Source organism: Eulemur rufifrons, chromosome 8 (genome assembly GCF_041146395.1).
Source record: "Eulemur rufifrons isolate Redbay chromosome 8, OSU_ERuf_1, whole genome shotgun sequence".
NCBI classification, from domain to species: Eukaryota; Metazoa; Chordata; class Mammalia; order Primates; family Lemuridae; genus Eulemur; species Eulemur rufifrons.
In genome coordinates, this window is record NC_090990.1 from 90,721,205 (window position 1) to 90,740,796 (window position 19,592).

The 19,592-nt window shown below is 38.6% G+C and overlaps 1 protein-coding gene across 1 annotated transcript in view; it reads left to right on the forward strand.

Moving 5' to 3' along the window:
- Positions 1-5,332: 5,332 nt before the first annotated feature.
- Positions 5,333-19,592, forward strand: part of CEP350 (centrosomal protein 350) — a 159,567-nt gene continuing 145,307 nt past the window's right edge. Inside the window, exon 1 of the mRNA XM_069480283.1 lies at positions 5,333-5,388. The gene's annotated coding sequence lies outside the window, so the exon portion shown is untranslated. The remainder of the gene's footprint in view (positions 5,389-19,592) is intronic.

A 19,592-nucleotide genomic window follows, 5' to 3' on the forward strand; every position in this document is an offset into this window, starting at 1 on the left:
AAGCATTTAACTTCCCTTGTACTTGACTCAGCTGCCAAGGTTGCTATACCTTTTTCAGTCCTGAATCAAGCCCCATGCCTTCTGGATTCTAGTATACATATCAAGCTCTCCATATTATCTCCTCAAAGCCCCTATTACCAGCTTGATGTAAGTAAGGAAGGAGCTACCTCTGCACTTCACTGCCTGTCCTCTCCAAAGTAATCTTGCTCTCAAATTCTTTGAATCTGGCCAGACACTGTGGCTCACACCTATAATCCTAGCACTCTGGGAGGCTGAGGCAGGAGGATCCCTTGAGCTTAGGAGTTCGAGACCAGCCTCAGCAAGAGAGAAACCCCATCTCTACTAAAAATAGAAAAATTAGCCAGGCACAGTGGCATGTGTCTTTAGTCCCAGCTACTGAGGAGGCTGAGGCAGGAGGATTGCTTTGAGCCCAGGAGTTCGAGGTTGCTGTGAGCTAGGCTGACACCATGGCACTCTAGCCAGGGCAACAAAGTGAGACTCTGTCTCAAAACAAACAAACAAAAAAAAAAAACAACAAAACAACAACAACAAAAAACACCAAAATTCTTTGAATCTACAATTTCTCCATCCATTCATATTAGTGATCAGGTTGAAGTGTCTTGTATGAGGGGCCCGAGAACCACATACTTGGTCTCATATTTCTCCTTTGAAAATGTACATCTTGTGGGCCTGTCTTACAACTTACTCTGGTTGCTGCTATCAGTTTGTCTTAGGACCTCACTCAAAAATTAAAATTTTAATACCCCATTACAGTCAAATGTGGTTAAACGCTGCCTTTGTAGATATTCCTATTCTCCTTTTGCTTTTTGGAGTTGATGTCACAGAAGTTTCTCTGTCCAGTATTTCCTTGGCTTGTGTACACAGGCTTGTGTGCTTATGCACACACACTCACACATACGCACACACATATTTATTAATATATATATATATATGAGAAGATAGGTGGCTATGTCTGTTTTCTTGTCAAAGTCTTATTGATAAATTTTAGTTTTTCCATAATTTTGCCCATCAAAATATCAAATCCCCCAGAAAAGTTCAAGACTAGGCCAAAAGATTAAATCTAGAAAAAAAAAAGGTAACCAGAAAACCCATCCCTAGAATGGAAAGAGCTTTATAATGGTTGAATTTATTATTGAAAAAGATCAGATTTGGCATTCAGGCTTGACATTTTCTTAGAAATGTCTTTAATCAGTCCTGACACATAATTTTATTCAATTAATTACAAATAGTGAATGACATCATTACATCACCAAAGCTGTATCTTTCCATTTCTCAATTTGTTGTCTAGAGATCGATATCAAATTTCACATTCCCAGGAGAGAAAATATATAACTATTCACCCAAAATTTAAATTCAACAAATATTCAATTTAATTCTACAAATATTGAGTACCTGGTATGTGCAAGACACTGATTCAGCTAATAAAAAATAAATGACTCAGCTTAGTAAAAATAATCAACATTTTAAAGCACCTATTATATGCCAAGTACCATGCTATGTCCTTTGCATATATTATTTCTTTTTTTTACACAGCTTTATTGATACATACTTCATATATTATACAATTCACCCATTTAAAGTATATAGTCCAATAGTTCTTAGTATGTTTACAAAGCTGTGCAACCATCACCACTATCAATTTTAGAACATTTTCATCACATAAAAAAGAAATTCTGTAACCATTAGTAGTCATTCCTTATTTCTCCCCCACCCCTTACATCTCTCCCCATTCCCCAGCCCCAGGCAACCACGTGTCTGTTCTCTGTCTCTATATATTTGCCCGTTCTGAATACATTTTATATTCCTTTACATATGTTATTTCATTTAATCCTTACACAACCCTATGATGTAGGTACCATTGCAATCTCCACTATACAAATGTGGAAACAGAGGCAGAAAGAGATTAAGTAACTTCACCAAAGTTATACAGCTAGTAAGTAGCTCAGCCAGGCTTTAAACTCAGGACTGTTTGACTTCAGAGTTCATACTGTTAATCCACTATGAGGGAGATAAAGGGCCTTACAATTTAACATGACAATGATGTATGAGATAAATGCAGAACTAGATAGTGGATACTGCCCTACAGGGGGTAGGTACACAGCATCATGGAGTTCAGGGGTGAAAGATCATCAGCAAAGTATGAACAATCACGGCATTTTTTTCTGTAGTAGGTAGCCTTTGAGCCGGTACTTAAAGAATGTGGCTGAAATTGTGAACCGGGATAATATGTGTTCCAGGTCAGGGAACAAAGGCCTAGAGGTAGGAATAAACAGGTTGTATCTGAGATCCAGTTTGGCTTGACTGTAACAATCCCAATCAATGTATCACTTCCCATTTAGGGAAGTGATATTAGCTAGCCACTGTTTATTTGTCTTTTAATGCCAAGCTCTTGATAGATGTTGTATCTGATCTTTAAGACACTGCACAGCCTAGATATCATTAACCTTAATTTGTAGACAATGGGATGGAGGTTCTTGAGGGGTCACAGGACAAGTAAGTGATGGAGTCAAGATCTGAATCAATCTTCCTTATGTCACATCCCTGCCCTTTCTGCTTTATTGTGTTGCCTCACTTCAGGGAGATGAAAAGCTAAGCTGGTGCCATATTGAGAAAAGCCTTGATGACTGAGGTGAGAAGTTTTTACTTACCTTGGCAGATAGAGGGAAGGCAGAGTCAAAACTCAAGCTGAACTCTGGGAAGAATACTACAATCATTTGGGCAGTAAAAATGAGAGTCTAAATTAGAAGAGCAGTAGTGCAACTGGACAAAAGGGGAGTACATATAAGAAATATGCATCAATGGTATTTAGATACTTAATAACTGCTTGGGTAGGAGCAAGGAATAGAGAGGAACATATACTATTTGTGAATTTTTGAGCCTCTCCATTCTCAGAAGGGTGTTCTGTCATGGCCATTAGCAGAAATACAGGGGGCAGGAAGAGGAGCTGGCTTTGTGGGACTGAGGACAGGAAAAACGATAAACTTAATTGAGGGCTGGAGGTGCTGGTGACTTCTGCATCTATCTGGAGATGGGTAAAGGACAATTGGAGATTTAGTTTTGGGACAAGATCTAGTTGTCCAAAGAGAGGTGACAGTCAAAGCCATAGTAATCAATGAAGAATATAGAGTGCAGAAAAATCGGATCTTGATGTCTACTAAGAAGTAAGAGAAAAAGGAGAGTCATACCGCATACCTATTATGTGTCTAACACGTGGAGACTTCTGGGAAAGGTGACAAACCTTTTTGCATTAAGCTTCTATTCTTGTTCCAGAGATTAATTACTCTTAGGAAATGATGAGTAAATGGTACAAATACTCAAAAGCAATAAGAGTTGTGTCAAAAGGGAAAGGGATTGATGTGTTTGAGATATTTGGGAGGCAAGGAGAAAACATGAGCACAGGCATAAGAGGTAGAAATTGTGCATAGGCTGACACCAAGATAACATGGCTGCGGGCATAGTGACAGAACTTTTGGTGTTTTGTCTGTTGCCCAGGAGGTAGCATGGGGGCAGAATAGTATAAATAAGCTTTGGGGTAAGGGAGACCCCAAATCTTATATCTCCTTTACCAATGGTATAATATTGGGCAAATTTCTTAGTTTTTCAGAACCTATTTCTTTTTTTAAAAAAAGTGAGTATACTTATTTAATAAGGTGATTGTATACATTCAGTAAAATAACATATGGAAGGTATTTATCCCGCTCTTTTTTCCCTGCTGTGGCAAGGGGTCTGGTCGTCACCTGTGGAGTAGCTATCTTGCTCTGTAAACCTATATCTTGCTCTTGCCCTGTAATCCTATTACAATCCTATCTTTCTCTCCTCAATAAATTTCACCTCATACTTGCCTTAAAAAAAAAAAAAAAGTAAAAGAGAAAAGTATTTATCCCACTGCATTATAGAGCAAGGCTGGGGAAGACCTAAGTTGTTTTTCTTGCTGCCACTTGCACTGCTGGATTACCCATATTTTCTGTTCTTCCCTCTGGCTCACCTCCTGGAGACACATTTTATATGTGTGCAGGACTTTCATACATCCATTTATCTCCTATTCAGGTACAGCTGTGGGATCTACAAAGAGAAACTAATTATGAACTGCCTCCTGCTTTCATTTATATGGTCTATTCAACAAACATCTATTGAGCGCTTACAGTGTGCTAGTTACTGCGCTTGCCCCTTTTGGGATATAGAGACAAAAAAGAGACTTAAAGATGAGAAAGAGCCTCTGGGTAAGTAACTATCGGAGTCCAGAAGGTGGAGAAAAGTGATGCGTGTAGAGCTCGTGTGCAGTGAGCACCTATGGAAGGTGGCATTACTCGCAGAAGAGATGTCCTTTAAACTAAGTCTTGACAGATGAAAGAATTTACCACCTGGAGACTGGGGAAAGAGGATGAGAAGATAGGTTGACCAAGGAGGGCCTCTCAAAGCACAGTTACATCAGGCCAATATGTAATAGGTGGAAACTCCGTTTTACTTGCTTGGAGACTTAAGCCATTAGACAGAGTGAGTGCACACTAGATAGAACTGTAACCCTTGCGAATAAAACGGCCACAGTGACAGCAGTGGGTAACTGCAGCAGTCACAGAGCTGCAATTATTCTGAAACTGACTGAAGTGACGATTTATTTGTACAATTGGCGAAACATCGTAAATTCTGAGAAACTGCTGTTTTCAGACTTCGAGTTCATCCTTGTCAAATCCTCAGCTTGTTTTCTTGGCCCGGGGTGAAATGCGCAGCCAGGAGGCCCAATTAGCGTGAAAGGGAAGTGGGTAGGGGTGGTCTCTGCGGATATAGTTCGGCTCCTCCCGAGTCCTGCAAAGCTCAAACTTCGCCACATCAAACATGGCTTCCTTGCGGTTTCTCTCCTCGTTTTATCCAGCTTCCGCCTTTTGGCCACACTTAACATGGCTCTACCCGAAGGTTACATTCCTGTGGAACCGTGTCGGGACAGTTCTCGCGATGTTTGCCTGGGCTCTGACTGCTCCCGCCCTGCCTCGCGCCGCCGCGACAGCCACTGCCGCTGGCGCCGCTCCTCCTCCGTGTCAGTCGTTGGGCTGTAATGGCGACTCGGCCGGCCCTGCCAAAGTGACTCCCGGGCGGGGGAGCGGGGCCAGACCTGCGCCAGAGGGAACTGCAGAGAGCCGCAGCTCAGGGGTTGGCTTGCTGTGGGGGAGGGGAGACAGCCTTTCCGCCTCTTCTTCCTTCCCGGCAGACCGGAGGATCCCCGGAGCCGGTGCAAGCGAGCACCCGGTGCGTCCCCGGAGCGGGGAGGCCAGGCCGGGCAGCCCTGGGGCCGGTCGGGGCGGTGTCACTGCACCCTCCGCCAGGCCCCGCGGGATGCACCGTGGGAGCCGAGGGCGGAGGCAACACTCTCAGGTGAGCTGCGGAAAGACCTGGCTGGGTCCGCGGACGCTCGCTCAGCCCCAGCTGCCTCTGTCCGCGGTCCCGGGTCCTGGGGTGGCGGCGAGGGAGGCGGGGCGGGGCGCAGGGAGTCCGGGCCCTGCCTGGTGTTCCCCTCTGGAAACCTCCCTCGGTCTTGAGGCATATCGGGGAGGGCCATCCTGAGACCTGGGTTTCAGGTTCCTCCGGTGCCTGCCGAAGACGGAATTTCCTTCCTTACCTGCCAGTGTCCTTCCCCCATCCCCGTCCCTCCTCTCGCCTTTGGTCTCAGGAGAAATGTCCTTCATTTGCAGATCAAGCATAGTTTGGGAAATTCCGGGGAACTGGCACCGGTGGCAAGGATGACCAGTTTCTGTTCCTTTTTGGTGGGAATAACATTCTCGTATAGGGAAAACTTTGATGTGCTCCAGTCTAGCAGCTATCGAACATAGTCCAGCGGTATATTCGCAAATGATTGAAGGGGGAGATATCTTTATGCTTTGGAAGTTGTCAGTGTTTACCCCTGCCGCCTTTTAAATGGAGCCCGACAAGCTAAATGATATTTAGCTCATGTGACAGATATGTGTTGGAAATGCCTGGATTTTAATTTTTCAGATAAGGAAGTTGCACATAGGTATAGATTTTAATGTGGTTTTAGTGATAGTAGCAGACCCTTCACATGAGGAAAAAACATGTTGTCGGGGTTAGTGATCAGTATCCATGTCCTCCACCTGATTTGTTTTGATGGTGATCCTTGTTTTGAATTTGAAGAAGTCGTTAGTGTTACCATGTTAACTATACCTCCTGCTCTGTAATTTAACAGTTTTAAAGGAAAGGCTATCCGCAGACCTAGTAACAACCTGAAAAGTTGATGAAATACTACAAGTTACCCTGTGTTTAAACAATTTCTAAGTGTAAAATATTGTTTATAAACCAGGAAATGTGCTGCTAATAATAACATGGTATTGTGACTTTGGGGGATTAGTTTTTAGATTTATGCTAGAAGTTGCTTCAAACCCATGGGCATGTAATAATTAGTAGTTTTGGTGTGCTAAATTGACAAACTCCATTCAATGTAATAAATATGAACCATTGAACTGTCATTGCGTTAAATTTAAGATACTTTAATCAGAAAATAAATGTCAAGCTAGAATACATTGTATGTGTGGATAAATACATGTGTATCTCATCTTTTTATAGTAGTAGAACTTTGTAGAGATGGTGAGTTATGGATGTAAACAATTTCATACATATGTGAAAGAATTTCTCTGATTCTGGGAGATATATTGGTGTGTGTGTAATGTAAGAGCGTTAATACTTGAACAGCCAACCTTCTGTGGGGTAATCAATTTATGAATTATAAAATTTTTGAACTTTTCTCTTTTCCTGATTGCCAGTCTTTTGTCCATTTTATAACACTTCTACCACATAATGAGCAGAAGAAGAGATGAAGTCCCTATATACCCAATTTTATTTGTTAAATTGCAGTAAGTTATAGTGGGAGCAAAAAAGAAGCTGTTGTCTAAAATAACTGACATCATTTTTTAGTGTGCCTCCACATACTTTATTTAGTCTTCACACCAATCTTGTGAGGTAGGTATGGCAAATTATTTTGTAGTTGTGGAAACTGACACAAAAGGAAGTTCATTTATTTATGTGAATACTGCTCTCATTTCTGCAGATAATCTATGACTAGTTTATTTTAAGTTAAATATTAATATAGATACTTCTGGCATTTGGTATTATTTTAAAATAAAAAAATTCTATTTTTGTTCCTTTTTCCCTGCCACTTGTTCCTTAGGCTGGTGATTGTCAGTTCTTTGCAAAACAGTATTTTTGTAACATTTTGTTAATTATTAACAAGTCATGGATTATTATAATAGATCACGTTATTTCTTTATGTACTTTTTCCTTGAACAAGGTTATTAAATTGTAGTTCATTTATTGTCTTTCATTTTGTTTGGAGACTCAGTTCTGTCATCTTTGGTTCTTCAAATCATTTATACTTTTGGTTATGTAAAACAAATATTCCCGCCTCATGATCAGTAGCATCACTGAAAAGTAGTAACATTTTGGTGATTTTATTATAGAGACAACTGATGATTTAAAAAGTTATCTACAATTGTGATTGTTATTTTTGCAGTATGGGGCAAGTTGTGAAATAATTTTCCTTATTTACTTTTTTCCCTACGTCAAACAGTTGTTAATGTCACAGTAAAAAAAAAGGAATAATCAAAAGATTGCATAGTTGTTTTTTCTGCACTGATTTTTTTGTTCGTTGTTATCCTAAGTGTAATTTTGCATGTGGGTATTTTGGGTTATTTGCCTTTCTCATCTGATTTGTAAGTTACATGATTGCAGAGATCCTCTATTCACTATTGTGCACCCGGTGCCTAGCATAAAGTAATATAGTCAATAATTATTAGTTGAATAAATTGACTAAAGAGGGGGTCTCAGGATAATATATTCAAAACAAAACAAAAAAAACTGGTTCTTATTTCCTAGGTACATCTCAACTCTTGGGAATATACTCCAGAGGTACATTCAGATTTGCTAGGTAGCAGGGGAATGACAAGTTGGGATTAAAAAGCCACTGAGAATAAGCCACAGGTGGATCTTAAAAACTTTATTGACTATTTTCATTAAAAAAATGAAATTTTCATTGCCTGGGTGCTCTGGCAATAATTATTGTAATTTAAAGAAAATAGAAGCTTTAAGACCCTAACCTGTTATACTTGTACTGTAATTATAGGCTTGTAATAACTTTTAAGTCACTTCTTAATCATAGCATTGGGAGTTTTAATTCTTTAAGTTCAGCTAGTTCAATTCCCATGTTTTTTACATAAGAAAACAGAGGTTCATATAGGGGAAGTATCTCATCCATAGTTGGTTTCATAACTGGAAGCAGCATCTACTATACAGTCATGGTCTACATTTGTTTAATACGTCAGATAATTATCAAATCAGAGGATAATTGTGATCAACCTGGCATTCTATTCTATATCACTATTAAAAACTCAAAATGGGCCTCTCTTTCCATGAATCAAAAATATTTGTTAACTTAAAAATGAATTTCAACCCTCTCCTCTGTCATTAGGATTATAAATTAGTACAACTGGAACAACCTTCTGGAAGGAAATTTGGAGTTTCCTATCAAAATTAAAAGTGTACATATCTGATAGAATCATTTCATTTTTAAGCATTTATCTTACATAAATATTAACATAAGAGCACATGAATTCTGTAAGAATGTTCATTTTAGCATTATTCAAAAAAAGTCAATAACAAATAGTAAAAAAATATCATAAATGTGTATTGGAAGAGGAACAGTTAAAATTATAGTATATTTATGCTGTGAGGTGCTATGCCGTTTTCGGGTTTCGGGATATCTCTGTTACTTCCCGAGAAACAAATGAGTATGTCCTTCAGTCCCTGGACTGTGCAGCAGACTTCCTAGGTTCAAATCTTAACTGTATCACTCACTAGCTGTGACCATTTGCAGTTACTTAAACTCATCTGAAAAGTGGATATACTAATAGTTCTTACCTTACTGGGATGCTGTGAGAATTAAATGAGTTAATATTTATGCCCTAAGTAAGCATAGTAAGCACCACATAAGTGTTTTCTATTACTATTATGCACTGACTTGGAAGAATGTTCATGATATATATACGTTAAAAAAAAGTTGCACCACACTGTGGAATATGATTTGATTTATGGAAAAATAAACACATAGGCAAAGAAATGTAGTTTGGTTTTGTTTTAATTTTGTATGTAATAGAAAAAGATCAGTAAGGATAGACATTAAACTGTTAGCTGTGTTATCCCTAGGGGAGTGGATGCCTTTTTACTTTTGACACTTTTAGTAATATAGAGTGTTATTGTAAGACCCACTTTTATAATTTTTGAAACTTTTTTCTAAAAAAGAAAATACTGAAGCAAACTTTTTCTTATATAGTTATATAAATGTATTTTTGAATATAGTTTTTCAGAGATACAAATTTCAACAGAATATCACATTATTAGATCTTGTTTCAAAACTTTTGTTGATGGGAGGCTGAAATTAATTTGTGAAACCCTCTACTAAGTGCATTTATTTTTCTACTATCACTGTGACCTTAACTCTTATATTTTAATTTACAAAGCAAGCCTATAGGCTATGTCAGTGTTAAACCCAGGATTCTAAGACTGAGCATTCAGCCATGATACAGTAAGTCCTCACTTAATGTTGTTAGAAACCGCAACTTTAAGCAAAATGAATGCAAGCAATTTTACCATAGGCTAATTGATACAGAGAAGAGTTAAGTTCTAATGGCATATTTCTGGTCACAAAAATATCACCAAAATTCTAAATAAAGACCCAGAACACCTCTAACATTGAAATAAATGTGATCTATACATACTTTTAAGAAAGATTAATAAAAACAAGTAATATAATTATTTACCCACTTATTCCTATCCCAGCAGCTCAGGGCACAAAGGTGGGAACCCACCCTGGACAGGATGCCATTCGCTTGCAGGGTGCCCTCACACCCACACCCACACTCATTCAGACTGGGACCCTTTAGACACGTCAATTCACCTGATGTGTGCATGTTTGGGATGTGGTAGGAAATCTGAGTACCCGGAGAAAACCCACACAGACAGCGGGAGAATATGCAAGCTCCACACAAATAGTGGCCCTATCTGGAAATTGATTTTTTTTTTCTCAGCAAGATTATAATGAAACAACGTTGAGTGAAATGACCTTATTCGTAGACCTGCTGTATCTTGGAGCACTGTAGTGAACTCACATGGACACTGGGATATTTTGAGGAAAACGGCAGTATTTGACAGCTATGGGATGTCTGTGGGGTATTTGACATCTGTGGGAACACTACTCAAACTACCAGTTTGAGATAGTGCACATGAAATTGTGCTACTGCATTCTTTTCTAAGACAATGTGTTTTCAGAAATCTAGGTTTTAGGGGGTTGCTGTGATAAAATGCAAGTATTGTGTAAAAACCAATGTGGAACAGTAAATGAAGGTGACAGTGTCCAAAATAATTTTAAGCTTTGAGAAATTGTGTAATGTCTAATAGGTGCATATATCCTATAAATAAGTAATTTTGCTTATTTAGTAATAAAATATTTCTTTCAACTTAGTATTTTTCAAACTGCTGCTAATTTGTTAGGACATAAATAGTTACGAGATAGTATAGACCTAACTATTTTGTAAATGGAACTGTTAGGTATTTTTTTGGTTGAGGGGCTCCATGAGAAAATGAACTGAGACACTAAGGATTCTGTGAACTGAGAAAGTCTGGGAAACTCTCAAACTCTTTTGACTAGGACACTCAAAGTAAGAAATATATTTTCTAGTATCTCTATGAGAATATAATGTACATATGTGTAACATATATATAATGAAATGAAAGTTTCACTAAAAAATGCACTTACTACTTCTCATATAGTCAGATATTTTCAATTCAGTTGTATTTAGCTTCATTAAAAAAATGCTAGCTCTCTCTATATATATATATATTTTTTTTTAACCTACTAATGGGTCATAGCTATACATTTGAAAAGCATGAGGCTAGGTGACCTCTAACTTCTAACTTTAAAATGCTTTCTTTCTCTGAATTAGTTATGAAGTAACTAATGAAGTAAGACTACACTTTATATAATAAATGCGTCTCTGAAAATTTGTGTAGATGCTACATTTTTGTATGATGAATTATTTTAAATGTTACAGAGAAATAATAAGGTAAAGGAGATCTTTTTACAAATAGTTGGATTTTTTTTTTTTTTTTGAGACAGAGTCTTTCTCTGTTCCTGGGCTCAAGCAATCCTCCTGCCCTAGCCTTCCAAGCAGCTGGGACTATAGGCATGTGCCACTGTACCTGGCTAATGTTTTCTATTTTTAGTTGTCTGGCTAATTTTTTTTCCCTATTTTTAGTAGAGATGGGGTCTTACTCTTGCTCACGCTGGTCTTGAACTCCGGAACTCAAGCAATCCTCCCACTTTGGCCTCCCAGAGTGCTAGGATTACAGGCGTGAGCCACCATGCCTGGCCTAGAAGGATATTTTTGCAAATAAAGGAATCTGATTTATCTTTGGTCAGTTTGTGATTGGGTGAGTTTTTAAAAAGTTAGCCATTTACTGTTTTTTTTGTTGTTAGTAGGCTTGTAGAAACTGTTTCTGGTATTGTGGCACTTTCCTTTTTAAAACTAGATTTACAAATCATGCATGAGTAATACCTCTGGCTACAACTTAATAGGCTCCATTCATGATTTTCATGTCTAAATATATAAAGTAAGTATTTTATTAAGGAATTTCTTGTTAGTTTTGAGATTATTTATAAAATATGTACACATATATTATAATATTTTCTTTTTTTACATATATCCGTATAGTACATTTTCTGTTTAGGAATGGCTAACCTCTTCATATTGTGTGAAATACCTGGCTTCATATGTGTTTTTATGCCTGTTTGCGTATAAGAATTGGATTCTGAGACTTACCAATGGGACCATCATTTAGCAAACAGCTCTGGAGCACCTAGTCACTAGTATGTGCTGTGTAAAGAGCAATAAAACATCATCTCCACAGTCCTGTGTAAGAGATATGTAAATAATAGTACAGAGGGGTAAAAGAAATGATAAAGTTCTGTGGATACCCAAAGCAGCAGCAACTGTACTGCGTCAAGCAGTCAGTAAGGGCTTCCAATGAAGGAACAATTAGTTGTTTTTTTTCCTTAAACATCCTCTCAATTAGTTAAGTTATTGAATGTGGATGGAAACCTATAAAAAATTTTTCCTTGTTCTTTTACTTCAAAAAGTGGTAAGTACATCTGCTTTTAAAAAATTTAAAAACATACATACTGAAAAAAAATATGCTTCGTATCCTGGACCCTCACTTCTCCTTGGAGTTAACTGATGTTAACAGTTTCTTATGTATCAGGGAAGCTTTTGTAGTGAAAATTTTATACTTTAGGGCAAAAAATAATCCTGACTTGCAAACTGTAAGACAATTTTTTGGGGATATATCCCTTGAAATTAATTTAGAAAAGTACTCAGGATAACTAAATAGTGGGTAAGCAAAATGTAGATTCATTTTTAGGGCTTTTTTTTTTTTTCTTTTTGGTTATTCCTAGTTTCAGCTCTCCTAAAGCAGTGGTCCCCAACTTTTTTGGTACCAGGGACCGGTTTCATGGAAGACAATTTTTCCATGGACTGGGGACGGGTATGGGGAGATGGTTTTGGAATGATTCAAGCACATCACATTTATTGTGCTGTCAAACCTCTGCTAATGATAATCTGTATTTGCAGCCACTCCCCAGTGCTAGTGTCACCTCCTCAGCTCCACCTCACATCATCAGGCATTAGATTCTCATAAGAAATGTGTAACCTACATCCTTCACATGCATAGTTTACAGTCTGGTTCGTGCTCCTATGCCACTCTGACAGAAGGTGGAGCTTATGTGGTGACGCAAACGATGGGGAGCGGCTATAAATACAGATGAAGCTTTGCTCCCTGGCCTGCCACTTATCTCCTGCTATGTGGCCTGGTTCCTAACAGGCCAGGGACCAGCACGCTTAGTTAGACTCTAGTTTAGCTCTTTGTTTCATATCAGTGTGTGACATTGTTTTCTCTGTTATCCTTATCCTGCCTCCTGTGCTGCAAAGGCCAAACTAGTACCAAATGTCACATAGTTCCTTCCAGATTTCCTGGATTATAGTAGATCAGCCTTGTTTTTGTAAAAGTAGTTGTTGAGGTTTGTATTTTATATGTAAACACAGGTGAGGCTAAATTCTCAGCCCATTTGTATGTACTACTGTATTATGGGAGTGTTGATTATTCTGGGAATTTACTTGGAACAATGTAATAGGTCTGACTTAGAGCTGGAATGTTTTCTACTTTTTCTAGCCCTACTAAATTTACCATTTGTCCATTTTATGTTGAGACTAGATAGTAGGACTGTTGCAGGGTTGTCTTTTCTTCACATTTTAGGCAGAGATGATTGTTACATCTCTGATAGAGATGAGAGAACTGACTTGTAGCAAAGATATAGAAAATATTCCCTGTAAGAGCCAGAATGAAGTCATTTCTTTCATTTTTTTTTTTTTTTTTTTTTTTTTTATCCCTGGTGCCTGGCACATAGTAGGGGCCCAATAATTATTGAGCAAAATGAGACTATATGACTGAATGAGAGAATGCCAATAAATGTGAAAGGAAAATTTGCTGGTAGAAGATACTTGAGAATTGACTATTACAAAATGTCATTATGTCTTATTTGTGAATATACTACAGGAATAGGTCATCGTTTCTCAGACTTTTTGGTGTTCAAGACCACTTTATACAGTTGAGTTATGGAGGACTCAAAGAGCTTTTGTTTATGTGGGATATAGCTATTGATATATACTGTATTTGAAATTTTAAATGCAGTTATACATTTATTTAAAATAAAGATATAGTACATGTTAATATTTTTAATGAAAAATAACTTTTCTAAAATAAGAGTAGCATTGTAGGCTGGGTGCAGTGGCTCATGCCTGTAATCCTAGCACTCTGGGAGGCCGAGGTGGGCGGATCACTCAAGGTCAGGAGTTCGAGACCAGCCTGAGCAAGAGCGAGACCCCGTCTCTACTAAAAAAATAGAAAGAAATCAGCTGGACAACTAAAAATATAGAAAAAATTAGCCGGGCATGGTGGCGCATGCCTGTAGTCCCAGCTACTCGGGAGGCTGAGGCAGTAGAATCGCTTAAGCCCAGGAATTTGAGGTTGCTGTGAGCTAGGCTGATACCACGGCACTCTAGTCCGGGCAATAGAGTGAGACTCTGTTTCAAAAAAAAAAAGAAAAAGAAAAGAAAAAAAGAGTAGCATTGTTTGACATTTTAAAAATCTTTTTAATGTCTGTCTTAATAGAAGACATCTGGATTCTCATATCTGTTTCTGCATTGAGTCTGTTGTGATATCATGTGGCCTGTGGAAAACTCCATTGTACACTCATAAGAGAATGAGAGTAAAAAAGACAAGTAATGTCTTAATACTATTATGAAAATAGTTTTGACTAAGATAGTCTCAGAAACCCTCAAAGATCCCTGGATCTCACTTTGAGAACTGATGGTATAGATTATAAATTCAGAGAAGAAAAGAGCCTTGCAGGTAACATAGTTACCTCTTCTTGAGGTCACCTCTTCTTGTAGATGTTTCTGGCTTATGCAACTGGATGACTGAGATAGGGAATACCTCGTTTGTTTTTGAGGGATAATTATAGTTGGCTTTTGGAGATGCTGAATTTGATGTTTCTTTGAGATTTCCGAATAAGCAGTTTGACATGTGGGTTGGGATATCAAGAAGATCTGACTGGAGTTTGGTAGTCATTGGCATAATAGATGGTATTTGAAGCCTTGGGCAAGAGTGAGGTCACCCAGGGAGAGTGAATAGTGTTAAAAGGATAAGTGCCTAAGGTTGAACTCTCCTGAACTTAAAGATTTAAAAGCTAGTTAGAGAAGGACTAGCTAGCAAAGGAGACTGAGAAGGAGACCTAGAAAAGTAGGAAAATCAGAGCATACATAAAGTCAAGGAACAAGAGTGTTTTGAGAGAGTAGTCAACTATGATGAATACTGCCAAGAGGTCAAGTAGGTTGAGGATTGAAAATACCCATTAGATTTGGAGAGGAAAAGGTCTTTGGTGATTTTAATGAGAGCAGTTGTGGTAGAGAAATGGGGGTGGCAACCACAGTGGAGTTTCTTGAAGACTGATTGAAAAGTATTTCCAAATGAAATGGAGACTGAGTGTATTCAACTTTTTTGAGAAATTTGTGAAGGAAAAAGCAGTAGTAGAGGAGGAGGGTGCTGGGTTGCAGGAGTTTTTTTGTTTGTTTCTTTTTTAAGTAAGACTTGATTAAGCATAAATGCTGATAGGAAGAATCCTAGGGAGAGGAGGAGGTTGGAGGTACCCATGAGAGAAAATATAATTAATGGTGAGATTTCTTGAGAGAACTTGGGTGGCGAGATCCAGAAATAAGTGGAGTGTTCCCATGGCTCCTTTTCTTTAAAAGTTACTAGTTTTGTTCTTTTGTCATTCTCTGTACTTATGAATGCTAAGCCTGCATGATAAGAGAGAAAGTTAAATGGTATTATAAATAGAATTCTTTTTAATTTCTTGGCTACCATTATTCTTGTGTGAGCCTTTGTACTTCTGCTATTTTATTTATTTGTTTTTTTGAGACAGAGTTTCACTCTGTCACCCTGGCTAGAGTGCAGTGGCATCATCATAGCTCACTGCAACCTCAAATTCCTGGGCTCAAGCGATCATCCTGCCTCAGCCTCCTGAGTAGCTGGAACTACAGGCCCACACCACTGACGCCCAGCTCATTTTTCTATTTTTAGTAGAGATGGGGGTCTCACTCTTGCTCAGGCTGGTCTTGAACTCCTGAGCTCAAGCAATCCTTCTCCCTTGCCTCTCAGAGTGCTAGGATTACAGGAGTGAGCCACCACGCCTGGCTCTTTTGAGCTTTTATTTATATTTTACATGATATAAATAGGACTATGTCAAATATAGTTTTGTTTCTTTCTTTTTTTTTTTAGTTAGAGATAAGGTCTTGCTCTGTCACCCCAGGCTAGAGTGCAGTGGTACAATCATAGCTCAAATTCCTGGGCTCAAGTGATCCTCCTGCCTCAGCCTTTGGAGTAACTAGGGCTACAGGTATGCACCACTGCTGGCTAATTAAAATAATTTTTTTGTAGAGACAGGGTCTCACTATCTTGCCCAGGCTGGTCTAGAATTCTGGGCTTCAAGCTATCCCCCTGCCTTGGCCTCCCAAAGTGCTGGGATTACAGGCATGAGCCACTGCTCCCAGCCCCAAATATAGTGTTTTTCTTTCCTCATGATATTTGAGTTTAGGGTGAACAAACATTTTTGTTCATGTACGCTTTGACTTTTACATGAAACAATTTGTTTCTCTAAAAGATGCTAGTTAATCTCGTTGTAAAATGGACACTAGAATAAAACTCTTGAGTCACTTAAATGAAGAATAAAGGTATTCATAAATTTTAAGAATTTTAAGAAGCTTGTAGTACAGTAAGGAGACAATGTAGTAAAGCAGCAGTTTCTAACCTTTTTGGCACCAAGGACCAGTTTCATGGAAGACAATTTTTCCACAGACAGTTGTGGGGTTGGTGGGGGGAGGCAGAGCTCAGGCAGTGATGTGAGCAATGGGGAATGGCTGTAAATACAGATGAAGCTTCTCTTGCTCACCCTCTGCTCACCCCCTGCTGTGCACCCTGGTTCCTAACAGGCCACAGACCAGTACAGGTCCATGGCCTAGGGGTTGGGGATTGCAGTAGTAAAGTATTTAGGTTATTAACTATGAAATGTCTGATTTCATTAAGTACTAAGTTTAATAGTTGATATCTCTGACATTTCACTTTGACACTTTTTGTATGTTTATCATGAAGGTACCATCCTCTGTCTTTCAAGTGCACGTTTTGGCTTGTGATTATCTTTCAAATTATTTTTAGAGCAATTTTTGTGAAACCATGGATAAGTCAAAAATGGTGTTATTTTCAAATATGAGTTCCGTCATGGAACCAATGCAGCGCAGGCAGCTTGAAATATCAACTAAGAGTGCGATGCGCACTGTCTAGGGGAGGGACACGCTTGAAGCTCTGACTCAGGGGGCGGGGCAGGGCGGGGCGGGGGGAGGGCAAAATACGTAACCTAAACTTTTGTACCCCCATAATATGCTGAAATAAAAAAAAAATAAGAAATATCAATGCAGTGTTTGGGAAGGATGTGGCTAATGAACGCACAGTACGTTGATGGTTTGAGAAGTTTTGTTCTGGTGATTTTAATCTTGAACATGAGTCACGTGGGCCACCTGAGACCAAAGTGGATAATCATGAGCTGAAAGCTATAGTGGAAGCGAATCCATCTCAACCTACGCATGAATTAGCGCAAGGTTCGATGTTACTACTCCAATAATACTGGACCATTTGAAACAAATCAGCAAGGTAAAGAAGTTGGATAGATGGGTTCTGCGTGAATTAAACGAGTTTCAGAAAAGAAATCGTCTTGAAGCTTGCCTTTCTTTGCTATTACAACATCAAGGCAAACCATTTGTACACTGTATTGTTATGTGTAATGAACAATGGATTCTTTTTGACAATCGCAAGAATTCGGCACAATGGTTGGATAAAGATGAAGTGCCAAAACACAGTTCAAAACCCAATCTTCATAAAAAAAAAAGCTAATGGTGTGTGTTTGGTGGTCCAGTGCTGGTATTATCTTCTACAGCTTCATGAAACCTGGTCAGTCGATGACAGCAGATGTCTGCTGCATCCAGTTGGACAAAATGATGAGGATGCTTGTGATTAAGCAGCTGAGATTGGTAAATAGAGAGGCCAATCCTCTTGCAAGACAAGGCTCGACCACATGTCGTGCAAATAACGCTGCTCAAACTGCAGAAGCTGGACTTGGAAACTCTGTCATCCACCATATTCACCAGACCTTGCACCAACTGACTACCACTTTTTCCCAGCTTTGGATCACTTCTTGCCAGGAAAAATATTCAATTCTCAACAAGCTGTGGAAAATGCCTTTTGTGATTTCATCACCACTCGCTTTCCAGGCTTCTTTGCTGCTGGCATGAACAAGGTACCATTAAGATGGCAAAGCTGGGATGATAGTTTTGGTACACACTTTGATTAATTGTACTGCTACTTGTTTGAGATAAACTAGACTTTTGATTTGAAATCGGACATTTCATATTTAATGACCTATAATATAGATGCTATATTTCTGAATTCACAGTTTCTGAAAACTATGGCAAGGGTGTAAGAGGGGAGTAATCAACACTTGATCCTTTAAAAACCATGTGATCATGTCGCAGATCCTGAATGATCTTGTTCCCTCCCTTCTTTAGTTTCATCTCTCTCTAGTTTTCTTCTCTGACACATGGGACTTTTTGGTTTTTTAAAAAGAAATATTAAATAGTCATGTTCTTTCTTGCCTAAGGACCCATTCACATATTCTTTCTACTCTCTGGAAAGTGCTTCTTTGCTTGCTTGAGCTAACTCCTTTATCCATCCTTTAGGTCTTATTTCAATCGACGCTTTCCTCTCCAATTCCCAGATTAGATGAATTCTTTCTGCTATATGCTCATAGCACATGCATTTCCCCTGTTTTCATCGCATTTGAAATATTTGTTAAATATCAACCTTTAGACTCCTTGAGGGTGGGAACCATGTTCTTTTTACTACTGTATCCCCACTGCTTAGTACTATTGGTTCCTGCTACATACTTGGCACTCAGCAAATATTTGTTAACTGAATGATCACATGGGTCAGATTGAGGAAAGGTTTTTTATGACTTTGGAAGGATAACAGTCTGATGCAGCCATGAGGGGACCAAGGAGTTTGGTAAAACAACTTACCTGCTCTGTTTAGGAGGGAGGGGGGAATAAAAAGCTTCATCTGGAGATATTTGTGAGGAAATCTCATCTTCCAGGTGAATTTGATAATAGTTAAGGCATATAGGTTAAAGGAGCATTCTCTAAAGAAGTTAAAGTGCAGTGAAGTTAATGAAATAGAGGTTCTAAAGAGGATAGGATCTAGGTGGGAAAGCAAGATGTCTTATGATATTTTGAGAGGGGATAGGGGATTGTGTTATGTATTAATAGATGGTGGCTGAGTTTGAATATTATGAGAGACATTATGTGAATGACTGTTACAGATTTCACAGGTTTGAGAGAGATCTGGATTTAATTTTCAGTTCTGTCACTTATTAGCTGAATGACCTTGGACTAGTTCCATAGTCTAAGACTGTTTCTTCATTGGTAAAGTGGGTATAAGGATACTTGCCTCATCGGTTGTGATGGAGATTAGAAATAATATATGAAAAACAATCCAGTCCTTGGCCCATATAAAAGGACACACAAAATGGTCCTATGATTATTAACTATTAATTGTCTTCATGGTCACCCTCCCCCTCCCCCCCAAAGTATTAGAGGTCTATAATTTTGTCTTCTGGTTTAAAGGAAATGTTGCTGTCAAGTGTTTTGGAGCTTTGGAAGACTAATGTTCTCAGGTGATGGAAGGATAAGATTAGTTCTCTCCACTGATGCTCATCTTCATAAAATGAACAGTGTTTTTGGAAATTTCAGGCTTCGAAGAATAAAATTGAAGATAATCTCTAGAGCTGTAGTTCTCAAAGC